This window comes from Eleutherodactylus coqui, chromosome 5, assembly GCF_035609145.1.
Source record: "Eleutherodactylus coqui strain aEleCoq1 chromosome 5, aEleCoq1.hap1, whole genome shotgun sequence".
Classification (NCBI taxonomy): domain Eukaryota; kingdom Metazoa; phylum Chordata; class Amphibia; order Anura; family Eleutherodactylidae; genus Eleutherodactylus; species Eleutherodactylus coqui.
In genome coordinates, this window is record NC_089841.1 from 121,899,413 (window position 1) to 121,917,389 (window position 17,977).

Below are 17,977 nucleotides of genomic sequence, written 5' to 3' on the forward strand. Positions count from 1 at the left end.
TGCTTTTCTGCTTTACTTTTAGCTGACAGCAATGTTCTCTTTAGCAAATTAAATTATTCAATCCTAATATGTTTTATTATTATGCAGAACCTGTTAATCAGACAGCTTATATTTGATTTACTTATGTTTGCTGTGTTGGTTTACAACATTTCAGTGCTAGAAGTACTTCAGGGCACAAGCATTGGAGCATGATTAAAAGAAAAAAAACAGGTCTGCATTATTAATCAAGAAGGGAAGAGAGGTTGTTATAAAACACTGAAATGTTTGCTTCAATGTAATAGTAAAGATATTGTAGATGTAGGTCCAAATTCTCTATCTCATTTAGTGAACTAGTAGATGAATTGGGAAACAATACTGCTATGCCTTTATTAGGTGCCCCAAAACATCAGTTTTGTTGATGTAACCAAATTGACTCATGATAAGGTTTTGTGAGTGGTTGAGTATCATGAGAAGACCTTCTCTGTGGGAAATTTCCAGTGCCATATATCTACATATTTGAGGAGGAACACCAGGAGTTATACAGACCACAAGCTGGATCCAGTGAGAACAGACGATCAAGGGTAGGGCCTAATACAGCATTGAAATATCCAACCCATGATGTCGAAGCAACTGGGAAGGACATAAGCCAGGTCCGTATTAGCTCTAAGAGTCCAGCCTAGAATGGAGGAGGAACATAAACACAGACTAGTGACAGTGGAAAATTATTTAGCATAGGTAATGTATATGTAATATAACATATCTAGTATAGTGATATTATTCCACCCTGACAGTCTTGAAAGGTAGGGATTTGGCTATGCGGACAGAAACTCCCCATGAGTAGGTGGATTAAGTGGCGTGATATTCCTTAGCCAGCCAGGGTTTCTTCAGTGGAAGCAGCTTTTGGCTAGTTAAATACATTTTGACAAGCCAAAGGATATGCGGAGAGAATTTTCTCCCACACTTGAAAACAAATGCTCTTTTAAATTTAGAATTAAGGCCGCACACATTCCAGGACATAATTTTAGCCTCCACCTTTAAAAATGTAGAAGTCTATTCTGGACCAGAGACTGTCAGAGGAGGAATCGGGAGAGAGGTCAGGCAAGGTGTGCACACAGAACAGAAGAAAATAACTGTATAGACATAACAAATTGCAGATACTAACATATCTAAAAGCAAACATTAAGTCCCTGAGAACTTCAAATTAAGCTCAGAGAAATAAACTGAATCCCTAGAACTCCCTGTCTAGCGCTAGAACTTGTGAAGAACTTTACCCCAAACAAGTTACTAAGGAAAAGTGGTAGTTTTGAATAATATTCAATACTACACTAACCCACCATAGCAGTAGAACTAGGTTGAGACCTGTTAAAGAAATTGAGCATTTATATGGAAACACAGGAGAAATTGTGAAACCACAAATAGCAATTGAGAATAACTCTTGTGGCACCATTAACCCAAGCCAGATCATCTGCCAGGGAGGTGAAAAACCTAGTGGCCACCCCATCAATAGTAATCAATTTAACTGGAAATAACATGGCTAATTGTAGCCTTTCTCACAAAGCTTGGAGCTTGGACCTTGTTAAATAGAATTCGCTGTTTCCTTACAGAGGTAAGGAAGTCTGGGTAGGAGACTCTGGAGCCATTATGAAGGATATCTTCTTTGGCCGGGACTGCATGGAGGATAGCATCTCTATTTCTATAATTGAGGAGCTTAGCCAGCAACGGCCTTGGTGGGCTTCCCAATGGGCATGCTCACTAGCAAAAAATGAGGAGAAATTAAAGGGGGCTAGTAAATTCTTTAGCCATGCTTCAAGAAAGCCCACAGCATCAGCACCCTCCACTCTTTCTGGAATGCCAACCAAGCGAATATTATTTAATAGCAATCTATTCTTTAAATCTTCAGCTCTATCCAAAGATGCCAACTAGAGATGAGCGAACACCAAAATGTTCGGGTGTTCGTTATTCGAAACGAACTTCCCGCGATGTTCGAGGGTTCGTTTCGAATAACGAACCCCATTGAAGTCAATGGGCGACCAGAACATTTTTGTATTTCGCCGATGCTCGCTAAGGTTTTCATGTGTGAAAATCTGGGCAATTCAAGAAAGTGATGGGAACGACACAGCAACAGATAGGGCAGGCGAGGGGCTACATGTTGGGCTGCATCTCAAGTTCACAGGTCCCACTATTAAGCCAGAATACCGGCAAGAGTGGGTCCCCCCCCCTCCCAACAACTTTTACTTCTGAAAAGCCATCATTAGCAATGCATACCTTTGCTAAGCACCACACTACCTCCAACAAAGCACAATCACCGCCTGCATGACACTCCACTGCCACTTCTACTGGGTTACATGCTGCCCAACCGCCCCCCCTCCCCCCCCACAGCGCACACCAAAGTGTCCCTGGGCAGCCTTCAGCTGCCCTCATGCCACACCACCCTCATGTCTATTTAGAAGTGCGTCTGCCATGACGAGGGACCGCAGGCACACACTGCACAGGGTTGGCACGGCTAGGCAGCGACCCTCTTTAAAAGGGGCGGGGCGATAGCCCACAATGCTGTACAGAAGCAATGAGAAATAGAATCCTGTGCCACCGCCATCAGGAGCTGCACACGTGGGCATAGCAATGGGGAACCTATGTGTCACACACTATTCATTCTGTCAAGGTGTCTGCATGCCCCAGTCAGTCCGGGCTTTTTAATTCATAGACACAGGCAGGTACAACTCCCTATTGTGAAGTCCCTGTCGACCGACAGCATGGGTGGCTCCCTGGAACCCACCGGCGGTACACAAAAATATCCCATTGCATTGCCCAACACAGCTGAGGTAGTAATGTCGTGCGTAATACAGGTGGGCTTCGGCCCACACTGCATGCCCCAGTCAGACTGGGGTTCTTTACAAGTGGAAACAGATGCATTTATAATTCCCTGTGGACCCACTGCCTGGGTGGGTGCCAGGAAGCCACCGGCGGTACATAGAAATATCCCATTGCATTGCCCAACACAGCTGAGGTAGTAATGTCGTGCGTAATACAGGTGGGCTTCGGCCCACACTGCATGCCCCAGTCAGACTGGGGTTCTTTACAAGTGGACACATGTAGGTTACACTCCGTGTGCACCTACAGCATGGGTGGCTCCCTGGAACCCACCGGCGGTACACAAAAATATCCCATTGCATTGCCCAACACAGCTGAGGTAGTAATGTCGTGCGTAATACAGGTGGGCTTCGGCCCACACTGCATGCCCCTGTCAGACTGGGGTTCTTTACAAGTGGACACATGTAGGTTACACTCCGTGTGCACCTACAGCATGGGTGGCTCCCTGGAACCCACCGGCGGTACACAAAAATATCCCATTGCATTGCCCAACACAGCTGAGGTAGTAATGTCGTGCGTAATACAGGTGGGCTTCGGCCCACACTGCATGCCCCAGTCTGACTGGGGTTCTTTAGAAGTGGACACATGTAGGTTAAACTCCCTGTGGACCCACTGCCTGGGTGGGTGCCAGGAAGCCACCGGCAGTACATAGAAATATCCCATTGCATTGCCCAACACAGCTGAGGTAGTAATGTCGTGCTTAATGCAGGTGGGCTTCGGCCCACACTGCATGCCCCAGTCAGACTGGGGTTCTTTACAAGTGGAAACAGATGCATTTATAATTCCCTGTGGACCCACTGCCTGGGTGGGTGCCAGGAAGCCACCGGCGGTACATAGAAATATCCTATTGCATTGCCCAACACAGCTGAGGTAGTAATGTCGTGCGTAATACAGGTGGGCTTCGGTCCACACTGCATGCCCCAGTCAGACTGGGGTTCTTTACAAGTGGACACATGTAGGTTACACTCCGTGTGCACCTACAGCATGGGTGGCTCCCTGGAACCCACCGGCGGTACACAAAAATATCCCATTGCATTGCCCAACACAGCTGAGGTAGTAATGTCGTGCGTAATACAGGTGGGCTTCGGCCCACACTGCATGCCCCAGTCAGACTGGGGTTCTTTACAAGTGGACACATGTAGGTTACACTCCGTGTGCACCTACAGCATGGGTGGCTCCCTGGAACCCACCGACGGTACACAAAAATATCCCATTGCATTGCCCAACACAGCTGAGGTAGTAATGTCGTGCGTAATACAGGTGGGCTTCGGCCCACACTGCATGCCCCAGTCTGACTGGGGTTCTTTAGAAGTGGACACATGTAGGTTAAACTCCCTGTGGACCCACTGCCTGGGTGGGTGCCAGGAAGCCACCGGCGGTACATAGAAATATCCCATTGCATTGCCCAACACAGCTGAGGTAGTAATGTCATGCGTAATACAGGTGGGCTTCGGCCCACACTGCATGCCCCAGTCAGACTGGGGTTCTTTAGAAGTGGACACATGTAGGTTACACTCCGTGTGCACCTACAGCATGGGTGGGTGCCAGGAAGCCACCGGCGGTACATAGAAATATCCCATTGCATTGCCCAACACAGCTGAGGTAACGTCAGCTGGAATGCAGGTGGGCTAAAAATTAATTTGATTACACTGTAGGCGAGGGCCCACAAAAATGGCTGTATCAACAGTACTAATGTACATCAAAAATTGGCCATGGCCAGCCAAGAGGGCAGGTGAAACCCATTAATCGCTTTGGTTAATGTGGCTTAAGTGGTAACGAGGCCTGGAGGCAGCCCAGTGTAACGAAAAATTGGTTCAAGTTACAGTTCCAACGCTTTTAAGCGCATTGAAACTTATAAAAATTGTTCAGAAAAATTATTTGAGTGAGCCTTGTGGCCCTAAGAAAAATTGCCCGTTCAGCGTGATTACGTGAGGTTTCAGGAGGAGGAGCAGGAGGAGGAGGAGGAGGAATATTAGACACAGATTGATGAAGCAGGATGACAGGCAATCAGCCGGTGTACCGTCAGCAGCGGGCCAAGCTGTCTCTTCCCCCTCCTCCTCATCCTCCTCATGCTCCTCCTCCTCCTGTACGCGCTGAGAAATAGACAGGAGGGTGCCCTGACTATCCAGCGGCATACTGTCTTCCCCCGCCTCCGTTTCCGAGCGCAAAGCAGCTGCCTTTATGGTTTGCAGGGAATTTCTCAAGATGCATAGCAGAGGAATGGTGACGCTAATGATTGGGTAGACTCCTCAAAATTACCAAGGACATGGCAGATGTCTGCCAACCAGGCCCACTCTTCTGAAAGGAATTGAGGAGGCTGACTCCCACTGCGCCGCCCATGTTGGAGTTGGTATTCGACTATAGCTCTACGCTGTTCATAGAGCCTGGCCAACATGTGGAGCGTAGAGTTCCACCGTGTGGGCACGTCGCTCAGCAGTCGGTGCACTGGCAGCTTAAAGTGATGTTGCAGGGTGCGCAGGGTGGCAGCGTCCGTGTGGGACTTGCGGAAATGTGCGCAGAGCCGGCGCGCCTTTACGAGCAGGTCTGACAAGCGTGGGTAGCTTTTCAGAAAGCGCTGAACCACCAAATTAAAGACGTGGGCCAGGCATGGCACGTGCGTGAGGCTGCCGAGCTGCAGAGCCGCCACCAGGTTACGGCCGTTGTCACACACGACCATGCCCGGTTGGAGGCTCAGCGGCGCAAGCCAGCGGTCGGTCTGCTGTGTCAGACCCTGCAGCAGTTCGTGAGCCGTGTGCCTCTTATCGCCTAAGCTGAGTAGTTTCAGCACGGCCTGCTGACGCTTGCCCACCGCTGTGCTGCCACACCGCACGACACCGACTGCTGGCGACATGCTGCTGCTAACACATCTTGATTGCGAGACAGAGGAGGAGGAGGAGGAGGAGGAGGAGGGTTCTTTAGTGGAGGAAGCATACACCTCCGCAGATACCACCACCGAGCTGGGGCCCGCAATTCTGGGGGTGGGTAGGACGTGAGCGGTCCCAGGCTCTGACTCTGTCCCAGCCTCCACTAAATTCTCCCAATGTGCCGTCAGGGAGATGTAGTGGCCCTGCCCGCCTGTGCTTGTCCACGTGTCCGTTGTTAAGTGGACCGTGGCAGTAACCGCGTTGGTGAGGGCACGTACAATGTTGCGGGAGACGTGGTCGTGCAGGGCTGGGACGGCACATCGGGAAAAGTAGTGGCGACTGGGAACTGAGTAGCGCGGGGCCGCCGCCTCCATAATACTTTTGAAGGACTCCGTTTCCCCAACCCTATACGGCAGCATCTCAAGGCTGATGAATTTTGCTATGCGGACGGTTAACGTTTGAGCGTGCGGGTGCGTGGCGGCGTACTTGCGCTTGCGCTCCAACAGTTGCGCAAGCGACGGCTGGACGGTGCGCTGAACTACACTGCTGGATGGGGCCGAGGACAGCGGAGGTGAGGGTGTGGGTGCAGGCCATGAGGCGGTAGTGCCTGTGTCCTGAGAGGGGGGTTGCATCTCAGTGGCAGGTTGGGGCACAGGGGGAGAGGCAGGGGTGCAAACCGGAGGCGCTGAACGGCCTTCGTCCCACCTTGTGGGGTGCTTGGCCATCATATGTCTGCGCATGGTGGTGGTGGTGAGGCTGTTGGTGTTGGCTCCCCAGCTGAGCTTTGCGCGACAAAGGTTGCACACCACTGTTCGTCGGTCGTCAGGCGTCTCTGTGAAAAACTGCCAGACCTGAGAGCACCTCGGCCTCTGCAGGGTGGCATGGCGCGAGGGGGCGCTTTGGGAAACAGTTGGTGGATTATTCGGTCTGGCCCTGCCTCTACCCCTGGCCACCGCACTGCCTCTTGCAACCTGCCCTGCTGATGCCCTTGACTCCCCCTCTGAAGACCTGTCCTCCTGAGTAAGCGTTGCACACCAGGTGGGGTCAGTCACCTCATCGTCCTGCTGCTCTTCCTCCGAATCCTCTGTGCGCTGCTCCCTCGGACTTACTGCCCTTACTACTACCTCACTGCAAGACAACTGTGTCTGATCGTCATCGTCCTCCTCACCCACAGAAAGTTGTTGAGACAGTTGGCGGAAGTCCCCAGCCTCTTCCCTCGGACCCCGGGAACTTTCGAATGGTTGGGCATCAGTGACGATAAACTCCTCTGGTGGGAGAGGAACCGCTGCTGCCCAATCTAAGCAGGGGCCCGAGAACAGTTCCTGGGAGTGTTCCCGCTCCTGAGCAGGTGTCATTGTAGTGGAGTGAGGAGGCTGGGAGGAAGGAGGAGCAGCAGACAGAGGATTCGGATTTGCAGCAGTGTACGGCGCAGAACTGCGTGTTGACGATAGGTTGCTCGAAGCACTTTCTGCCATCCAGGACAGGACCTGCTCACACTGCTCATTTTCTAATAACCGTCTCCCGCGTGGACCCATTAATTGGGCGATGAATGTGGGGACGCCAGAAACGTGCCTCTCTCCTAATCGCGCAGCAGTCGGCTGCGACACACCTGGATCAGGAGCTCGGCCTGTGCCCACACCCTGACTTGGCCCTCCGCGTCCTCGGCCGCGTCCACGTCCTGTAGGCCTACCCCTACCCCTCAGCATGCTGTATTACCAGTGATTTGATTTCCCAGGCAGGAAATAAATTGGCGCAAGACTGCAGCCAAATATAATTTTTTCCGTTTTTTGAAAACGAAAGGCCCCACTGCCTCTAGTGAATGAATAATCTAAGTTTAATAACTGTGCTGTGGCCCTGCTAATGTGTCACAGAACGTGAGGGTAGCAGAGTTATTAACTCTGGCAGAGCAGGTATTTTTTTTCCCAATTAAGGAAAGCAAATGGCGAAGCCAGGAGTAAAACGTAGCTGGGTGCGTATGATTTTTAAACGTTGCACACGCAGCCGACACGTGTCCACCGCCCTTAGGACGGACAGAGGCAGGACAAATAGAATTATTTTCAGTTTTTTTCCACCAAAAGGCAGCACTGCGTATATTCTATGAACATGAGAAGTTTAATAACTGTGCTGTGGCCCTGCTAATGTGGCACAGAACGTGAGGGTAGCAGAGTTGTTAACTCTGGCAGAGCAGGTATTTTTTTTCCCAATTAAGGAAAGCAAATGGCGAAGCCAGGAGTAAAACGTAGCTGGGTGCGTCTGATTTTTAAACGTTGCACACGCAGCCGACACGTGTCCACCGCCCTTAGGACGGACAGAGGCAGGACAAATAGAATTATTTTCCGTTTTTTTCCACCAAAAGGCAGCACTGCGTATATTCAATGAATAATAACTGTGTTGTGGCCCTGCCTACACAATTCTTTCCCTGCAGTATCAATGGAGGGTGCAATGCTCTGCAGAGGCGATTTTGAGAAGAAAAAAAAAATGCAGCACAGCTAACAGCAGCCAGCACAGTACTGCACACGGTTAAATATGGCCCTAGAAAGGACCGTTGAGGTTCTTGAAGGCTACACTCACTCCTAACACTCTCCCTCCCTATGCAGCACTTCTGTCCCTAATGCCGGGTGCAACGCTCTGCAGAGGCGATTTTGAGAAAAAAAATAATTGCCGCTGCTAACAGCAGCCAACACACAGCTATCAGTGGCCCTAATAAGGACCTTTGGGGGTCTTGAAGCCTACACTAACTACCAATTCTTTCCCTACAGCAGCTCCAGTACAAACAGCACTGTCCCTCATCTAACTCACACGGCATCTGAGGCGAGCCGCGGGAGGGGCCGACTTTTATATTCGGCGGACACCTGATCACCCCAGCCACTCACAGCAGGGGGGTGGTATAGGGCTGGAACAACACAGGGGGAAGTTGTAATGCCTTCCCTGTCTTTCAATTGGCCAGAAAAGCGCGCTAACGTCTCAGGGAAGGAAGTGAAAGTAACCGGAACACCGCATGGTGTTCGTTACGAATAACGAACATCCCGAACACCCTAATATTCGCACGAATATCAAGCTCGGACGAACACGTTCGCTCATCTCTAATGCCAACATTTGCCTTTCAATTTCAGCCAGTTGTGTCAATGAGAAGTGTGATTGTTGTCAGTAAAGGAAACCAAGTAATCTTGTAGATATGATATCTTTTAATGGCTAACAAAAATACATGATGTTAGATGTTATAGCGAGCTTTCGGATCTTCTATGGAACCTTCCTCAGGCTTAGGGAGATAAGCATCTTCTAAGTTCAAGACACGTCTCTCCATTTCAGCAGTACGTTTACAAGGTTTCTGCATGTCATGTTTTACAATGGAGAGTTCATCGACCTTAGCCAACAGAGTAGTTTGACAAGCATTAATGGCAGTTAATATGGCAGAAAACTTCTCAATCTGAGAGGGTGAGAGGGGAGATTGTGCCAGAGAATGGTGATGATGGAGCCTGAGATGTCTACACTAAAGGCAGTGAGCCCTGGAAATTTTTTCTAGGCATCTTGCGGCATGAGGCTGGATATCCAGGATTTTGTAGGATGGACTGGGACAGAGGCCCATTGGTAGGGAAGGTGATGAGGAGGGAGTCTACTCTTTGTCAGTGACATAAAGAGAGTTTGCATGTGCCTCTATTATCTTCCCCCCAGTTTTGTGGCTCTTCTGACCTTTTGCCATTCACAGAGTCCCCCTACATATATAATCTGAGCAGGGGTCAAAATGTTGGCAGTAATGGACTAAAAACTGCCTGCTGACAGTCCACAGAAAATCATATAAGGCCTCCTGTCCACGGGCGATTCTGCATTGCATTATCCATGACGATAATCCACTTGCGGGTAATGCAATGAACACTTTCCATAGGATAACTATGGAAAGTGCAGCCCGATGTGCACAAGCAGAAATCTTCCGCTTGTGTATTAAAATCGCGGCATGCCGTGATTTTCCATGATGATCCTATAATCACGGTGATGTTAGTGTTCTCCCGCAGCGGAAATCTGTAGAGTTAAAACACAATGCCCATGGACAGGCGGCCTAAGGCTCTAAGCCAGCCAGCAGGGAAAGCAAGGCTTAGTTCACACAGGGAAGAGCGCACTGCTGTATACCATCACAGGGTCTGCACCAGAACATCAAGGCCTCACTACACTCTCCACGAGGTCACATAGTCCACACTTTACCACAGTAGAGGAGAAACATGAGCAGCCACTCCACATCCGTGCCCACCATTCTCAGCCGTGAAAGTTTCTAGCAGTGCAATTTACAGGCCCCTGTGGGCAGTCAGTAGTTTGTCAGCACCCAGGAACCAGGTTCTAAGTGAAGGACGAGTGGCGCCTGAGGCACTGTAGCGCCACACTACACACGCTCCAGAGGACCACCAGGTAGGAAAGACCCTGCATCTGAGGTCACCATTACCAGGTAATCATCTTCCAGGAAGAATGTGGCCAAGCAGGATGAACTTTATATTGTCTATTATCACTTGAGAGCGTGCACCTGTTATTGAAGGTTTCTGTTCTTATAGGGACTATTTGAGATAGATATATATTACCATTCACTTATAGAAAATAATGTATATTCTTTATAAATATCTGAGTCTGATTTATTCTCCATCTATCTTTGCTTTTCAGCGTTCTGTAAAGTTTTGCATATTTGATATATCTGTGTAAAGCCTTTTCAGGGTTTGGCATGGGAAAGTAAAGTTAGATAGTAGAGATGAGCGAACGTGTTCTTCCGAGCTTGATATTCGTGCGAATATTAGGGTGTTCGGGATGTTCGTTATTCGTAACGAACACCATGCGGTGTTCTGGTTACTTTCACTTCCTTCCCTGAGACGTTAGCGCGCTTTTTTTGGCCAATTGAAAGACAGGGAAGGCATTACAACTTCTCCCTGTGACGTTCAAGCCCTATACCACCCCCCTGCTGTGAGTGGCTGGGAAGATCAGGTGTCACCCGAACATAAAAGTCGGCCCCTCCCGCGGTTCGGCTCAGATGCCTGGTGAGTTAGCTGAGGGACAGTGCTGTTTGTACCGGAGCTGCTGTAGGGAAAGAATTGGTAGTTAGTGTAGGCTTCAAGACCCCCCAAAGGTCCTTATTAGGGCCACTGATAGCTGTGTGTTGGCTGCTGTTAGCAGTGCCATTTTTTTTCTTCTCAAAATCGGCTCTGCAGAGCGTTGCACCCGGCATTAGGGACAGAAGTGCTGCATAGGCAGGGAGAGTGTTAGGAGTGAGTGTAGCCTTCAAGAACCTCAACGGTCCTTTCTAGGGCCATATTTATCCGTGTGCAGTACTGTCCAGGCTGCTGTTAGCTGTGCTGCATTTTTTTTTGCTTCTCAAAATCGCCTCTGCAGAGCATTCCACCCTCCATTGATACTGCAGGGAAAGAATTGTATAGGCAGGGCCACAACACAGTTATTATTCATAGAATATACGCAGTGCTGCCTTTTGCTTGTAAAACAAGTGAAAATATTTCTATTTGTCCTGCCTCTGTCCGTCCTAACGCCGGTGGACACGTGTCGGCTGCGTGTGCAACCTGTAAAAATCATACGCACCCAGCTACGTTTTACTCCTGGCTTCGCCATTTGCTTTCCTTAATTGGGAAAAAAAATACCTGCTCTGCCACAGTTAATAACTCTGCTACCCTCACGTTCTGTGACACATTAGCAGGAAAACAGCACAGTTATTAAACTTCTCATGTTCATAGAATATACGCAGTGCTGCCTTTTGGTGCAAAAAAACGGAAAATAATTCTATTTGTCCTGCCTCTGTCCGTCCTAACGCCGGTGGACACGTGTCGGCTGCGTGTGCAACCTGTAAAAATCATACGCACCCAGCTACGTTTTACTCCTGGCTTCGCCATTTGCTTTCCTTAATTGGGAAAAAAAATACCTGCTCTGCTACAGTTAATAACTCTGCTACCCTCACGTTCTGTGACACATTAGCAGGAAAACAGCACAGTTATTAAACTTCTCATATTCATAGAATATACGCAGTGCTGCCTTTTGGTGCAAAAAAACGGAAAATAATTCTATTTGTCCTGCCTCTGTCCGTCCTAACGCCGGTGGACACGTGTCGGCTGCGTGTGCAACGTTTAAAAATCATACGCACCCAGCTACGTTTTACTCCTGGCTTCGCCATTTGCTTTCCTTAATTGGGAAAAAAAATACCTGCTCTGCCACAGTTAATAACTCTGCTACCCTCACGTTCTGTGACACATTAGCAGGAAAACAGCACAGTTATTAAACTTCTCATGTTCATAGAATATACGCAGTGCTGCCTTTTGGTGCAAAAAAACGGAAAATAATTCTATTTGTCCTGCCTCTGTCCGTCCTAACGCCGGTGGACACGTGTCGGCTGCGTGTGCAACCTGTAAAAATCATATGCACCCAGCTACGTTTTACTCCTGGCTTCGCCATTTGCTTTCCTTAATTGGGAAAAAAAATACCTGCTCTGCCACAGTTAATAACTCTGCTACCCTCACGTTCTGTGACACATTAGCAGGAAAACAGCACAGTTATTAAACTTCTCATGTTCATAGAATATACGCAGTGCTGCCTTTTGGTGCAAAAAAACGGAAAATAATTCTATTTGTCCTGCCTCTGTCCGTCCTAACGCCGGTGGACACGTGTCGGCTGCGTGTGCAACCTGTAAAAATCATACGCACCCAGCTACGTTTTACTCCTGGCTTCGCCATTTGCTTTCCTTAATTGGGAAAAAAAATACCTGCTCTGCCACAGTTAATAACTCTGCTACCCTCACGTTCTGTGACACATTAGCAGGAAAACAGCACAGTTATTAAACTTCTCATATTCATAGAATATACGCAGTGCTGCCTTTTGGTGCAAAAAAAAGGAAAATAATTCTATTTGTCCTGCCTCTGTCCGTCCTAACGCCGGTGGACACGTGTCGGCTGCGTGTGCAACCTGTAAAAATCATACGCACCCAGCTACGTTTTACTCCTGGCTTCGCCATTTGCTTTCCTTAATTGGGAAAAAAAATACCTGCTCTGCCACAGTTAATAACTCTGCTACCCTCACGTTCTGTGACACATTAGCAGGAAAACAGCACAGTTATTAAACTTCTCATGTTCATAGAATATACGCAGTGCTGCCTTTTGGTGCAAAAAAACGGAAAATAATTCTATTTGTCCTGCCTCTGTCCGTCCTAACGCCGGTGGACACGTGTCGGCTGCGTGTGCAACGTTTAAAAATCATACGCACCCAGCTACGTTTTACTCCTGGCTTCGCCATTTGCTTTCCTTAATTGGGAAAAAAAATACCTGCTCTGCCACAGTTAATAACTCTGCTACCCTCACGTTCTGTGACACATTAGCAGGAAAACAGCACAGTTATTAAACTTCTCATGTTCATAGAATATACGCAGTGCTGCCTTTTGGTGCAAAAAAACGGAAAATAATTCTATTTGTCCTGCCTCTGTCCGTCCTAACGCCGGTGGACACGTGTCGGCTGCGTGTGCAACCTGTAAAAATCATATGCACCCAGCTACGTTTTACTCCTGGCTTCGCCATTTGCTTTCCTTAATTGGGAAAAAAAATACCTGCTCTGCCACAGTTAATAACTCTGCTACCCTCACGTTCTGTGACACATTAGCAGGAAAACAGCACAGTTATTAAACTTCTCATGTTCATAGAATATACGCAGTGCTGCCTTTTGGTGCAAAAAAACGGAAAATAATTCTATTTGTCCTGCCTCTGTCCGTCCTAACGCCGGTGGACACGTGTCGGCTGCGTGTGCAACGTTTAAAAATCATACGCACCCAGCTACGTTTTACTCCTGGCTTCGCCATCTGCTTTCCTTAATTGGGAAAAAAAATACCTGCTCTGCCACAGTTAATAACTCTGCTACCCTCACGTTCTGTGACACATTAGCAGGAAAACAGCACAGTTATTAAACTTCTCATGTTCATAGAATATACGCAGTGCTGCCTTTTGGTGCAAAAAAACGGAAAATAATTCTATTTGTCCTGCCTCTGTCCGTCCTAACGCCGGTGGACACGTGTCGGCTGCGTGTGCAACCTGTAAAAATCATACGCACCCAGCTACGTTTTACTCCTGGCTTCGCCATTTGCTTTCCTTAATTGGGAAAAAAAATACCTGCTCTGCCACAGTTAATAACTCTGCTACCCTCACGTTCTGTGACACATTAGCAGGAAAACAGCACAGTTATTAAACTTCTCATGTTCATAGAATATACGCAGTGCTGCCTTTTGGTGCAAAAAAACGGAAAATAATTCTATTTGTCCTGCCTCTGTCCGTCCTAACGCCGGTGGACACGTGTCGGCTGCGTGTGCAACCTGTAAAAATCATACGCACCCAGCTACGTTTTACTCCTGGCTTCGCCATTTGCTTTCCTTAATTGGGAAAAAAAATACCTGCTCTGCCACAGTTAATAACTCTGCTACCCTCACGTTCTGTGACACATTAGCAGGAAAACAGCACAGTTATTAAACTTCTCATATTCATAGAATATACGCAGTGCTGCCTTTTGGTGCAAAAAAAAGGAAAATAATTCTATTTGTCCTGCCTCTGTCCGTCCTAACGCCGGTGGACACGTGTCGGCTGCGTGTGCAACGTTTAAAAATCATACGCACCCAGCTACGTTTTACTCCTGGCTTCGCCATTTGCTTTCCTTAATTGGGAAAAAAAATACCTGCTCTGCCACAGTTAATAACTCTGCTACCCTCACGTTCTGTGACACATTAGCAGGAAAACAGCACAGTTATTAAACTTCTCATGTTCATAGAATATACGCAGTGCTGCCTTTTGGTGCAAAAAAACGGAAAATAATTCTATTTGTCCTGCCTCTGTCCGTCCTAACGCCGGTGGACACGTGTCGGCTGCGTGTGCAACCTGTAAAAATCATACGCACCCAGCTACGTTTTACTCCTGGCTTCGCCATTTGCTTTCCTTAATTGGGAAAAAAAATACCTGATCTGCCACAGTTAATAACTCTGCTACCCTCACGTTCTGTGACACATTAGCAGGAAAACAGCACAGTTATTAAACTTCTCATGTTCATAGAATATACGCAGTGCTGCCTTTTGGTGCAAAAAAACGGAAAATAATTCTATTTGTCCTGCCTCTGTCCGTCCTAACGCCGCTGGACACGTGTCGGCTGCGTGTGCAACCTGTAAAAATCATACGCACCCAGCTACGTTTTACTCCTGGCTTCGCCATTTGCTTTCCTTAATTGGGAAAAAAAATACCTGCTCTGCCACAGTTAATAACTCTGCTACCCTCACGTTCTGTGACACATTAGCAGGAAAACAGCACAGTTATTAAACTTCTCATGTTCATAGAATATACGCAGTGCTGCCTTTTGGTGCAAAAAAACGGAAAATAATTCTATTTGTCCTGCCTCTGTCCGTCCTAACGCCGGTGGACACGTGTCGGCTGCGTGTGCAACGTTTAAAAATCATACGCACCCAGCTACGTTTTACTCCTGGCTTCGCCATTTGCTTTCCTTAATTGGGAAAAAAAATACCTGCTCTGCCACAGTTAATAACTCTGCTACCCTCACGTTCTGTGACACATTAGCAGGAAAACAGCACAGTTATTAAACTTCTCATGTTCATAGAATATACGCAGTGCTGCCTTTTGGTGCAAAAAAACGGAAAATAATTCTATTTGTCCTGCCTCTGTCCGTCCTAACGCCGGTGGACACGTGTCGGCTGCGTGTGCAACCTGTAAAAATCATATGCACCCAGCTACGTTTTACTCCTGGCTTCGCCATTTGCTTTCCTTAATTGGGAAAAAAAATACCTGCTCTGCCACAGTTAATAACTCTGCTACCCTCACGTTCTGTGACACATTAGCAGGAAAACAGCACAGTTATTAAACTTCTCATGTTCATAGAATATACGCAGTGCTGCCTTTTGGTGCAAAAAAACGGAAAATAATTCTATTTGTCCTGCCTCTGTCCGTCCTAACGCCGGTGGACACGTGTCGGCTGCGTGTGCAACCTGTAAAAATCATACGCACCCAGCTACGTTTTACTCCTGGCTTCGCCATTTGCTTTCCTTAATTGGGAAAAAAAATACCTGCTCTGCCACAGTTAATAACTCTGCTACCCTCACGTTCTGTGACACATTAGCAGGAAAACAGCACAGTTATTAAACTTCTCATGTTCATAGAATATACGCAGTGCTGCCTTTTGGTGCAAAAAAACGGAAAATAATTCTATTTGTCCTGCCTCTGTCCGTCCTAACGCCGGTGGACACGTGTCGGCTGCGTGTGCAACCTGTAAAAATCATACGCACCCAGCTACGTTTTACTCCTGGCTTCGCCATTTGCTTTCCTTAATTGGGAAAAAAAATACCTGCTCTGCCACAGTTAATAACTCTGCTACCCTCACGTTCTGTGACACATTAGCAGGAAAACAGCACAGTTATTAAACTTCTCATATTCATAGAATATACGCAGTGCTGCCTTTTGGTGCAAAAAAAAGGAAAATAATTCTATTTGTCCTGCCTCTGTCCGTCCTAACGCCGGTGGACACGTGTCGGCTGCGTGTGCAACCTGTAAAAATCATACGCACCCAGCTACGTTTTACTCCTGGCTTCGCCATTTGCTTTCCTTAATTGGGAAAAAAAATACCTGCTCTGCCACAGTTAATAACTCTGCTACCCTCACGTTCTGTGACACATTAGCAGGAAAACAGCACAGTTATTAAACTTCTCATGTTCATAGAATATACGCAGTGCTGCCTTTTGGTGCAAAAAAACGGAAAATAATTCTATTTGTCCTGCCTCTGTCCGTCCTAACGCCGGTGGACACGTGTCGGCTGCGTGTGCAACGTTTAAAAATCATACGCACCCAGCTACGTTTTACTCCTGGCTTCGCCATTTGCTTTCCTTAATTGGGAAAAAAAATACCTGCTCTGCCACAGTTAATAACTCTGCTACCCTCACGTTCTGTGACACATTAGCAGGAAAACAGCACAGTTATTAAACTTCTCATGTTCATAGAATATACGCAGTGCTGCCTTTTGGTGCAAAAAAACGGAAAATAATTCTATTTGTCCTGCCTCTGTCCGTCCTAACGCCGGTGGACACGTGTCGGCTGCGTGTGCAACCTGTAAAAATCATATGCACCCAGCTACGTTTTACTCCTGGCTTCGCCATTTGCTTTCCTTAATTGGGAAAAAAAATACCTGCTCTGCCACAGTTAATAACTCTGCTACCCTCACGTTCTGTGACACATTAGCAGGAAAACAGCACAGTTATTAAACTTCTCATGTTCATAGAATATACGCAGTGCTGCCTTTTGGTGCAAAAAAACGGAAAATAATTCTATTTGTCCTGCCTCTGTCCGTCCTAACGCCGGTGGACACGTGTCGGCTGCGTGTGCAACCTGTAAAAATCATACGCACCCAGCTACGTTTTACTCCTGGCTTCGCCATTTGCTTTCCTTAATTGGGAAAAAAAATACCTGCTCTGCCACAGTTAATAACTCTGCTACCCTCACGTTCTGTGACACATTAGCAGGAAAACAGCACAGTTATTAAACTTCTCATGTTCATAGAATATACGCAGTGCTGCCTTTTGGTGCAAAAAAACGGAAAATAATTCTATTTGTCCTGCCTCTGTCCGTCCTAACGCCGGTGGACACGTGTCGGCTGCGTGTGCAACCTGTAAAAATCATACGCACCCAGCTACGTTTTACTCCTGGCTTCGCCATTTGCTTTCCTTAATTGGGAAAAAAAATACCTGCTCTGCCACAGTTAATAACTCTGCTACCCTCACGTTCTGTGACACATTAGCAGGAAAACAGCACAGTTATTAAACTTCTCATATTCATAGAATATACGCAGTGCTGCCTTTTGGTGCAAAAAAAAGGAAAATAATTCTATTTGTCCTGCCTCTGTCCGTCCTAACGCCGGTGGACACGTGTCGGCTGCGTGTGCAACGTTTAAAAATCATACGCACCCAGCTACGTTTTACTCCTGGCTTCGCCATTTGCTTTCCTTAATTGGGAAAAAAAATACCTGCTCTGCCACAGTTAATAACTCTGCTACCCTCACGTTCTGTGACACATTAGCAGGAAAACAGCACAGTTATTAAACTTCTCATGTTCATAGAATATACGCAGTGCTGCCTTTTGGTGCAAAAAAACGGAAAATAATTCTATTTGTCCTGCCTCTGTCCGTCCTAACGCCGGTGGACACGTGTCGGCTGCGTGTGCAACCTGTAAAAATCATACGCACCCAGCTACGTTTTACTCCTGGCTTCGCCA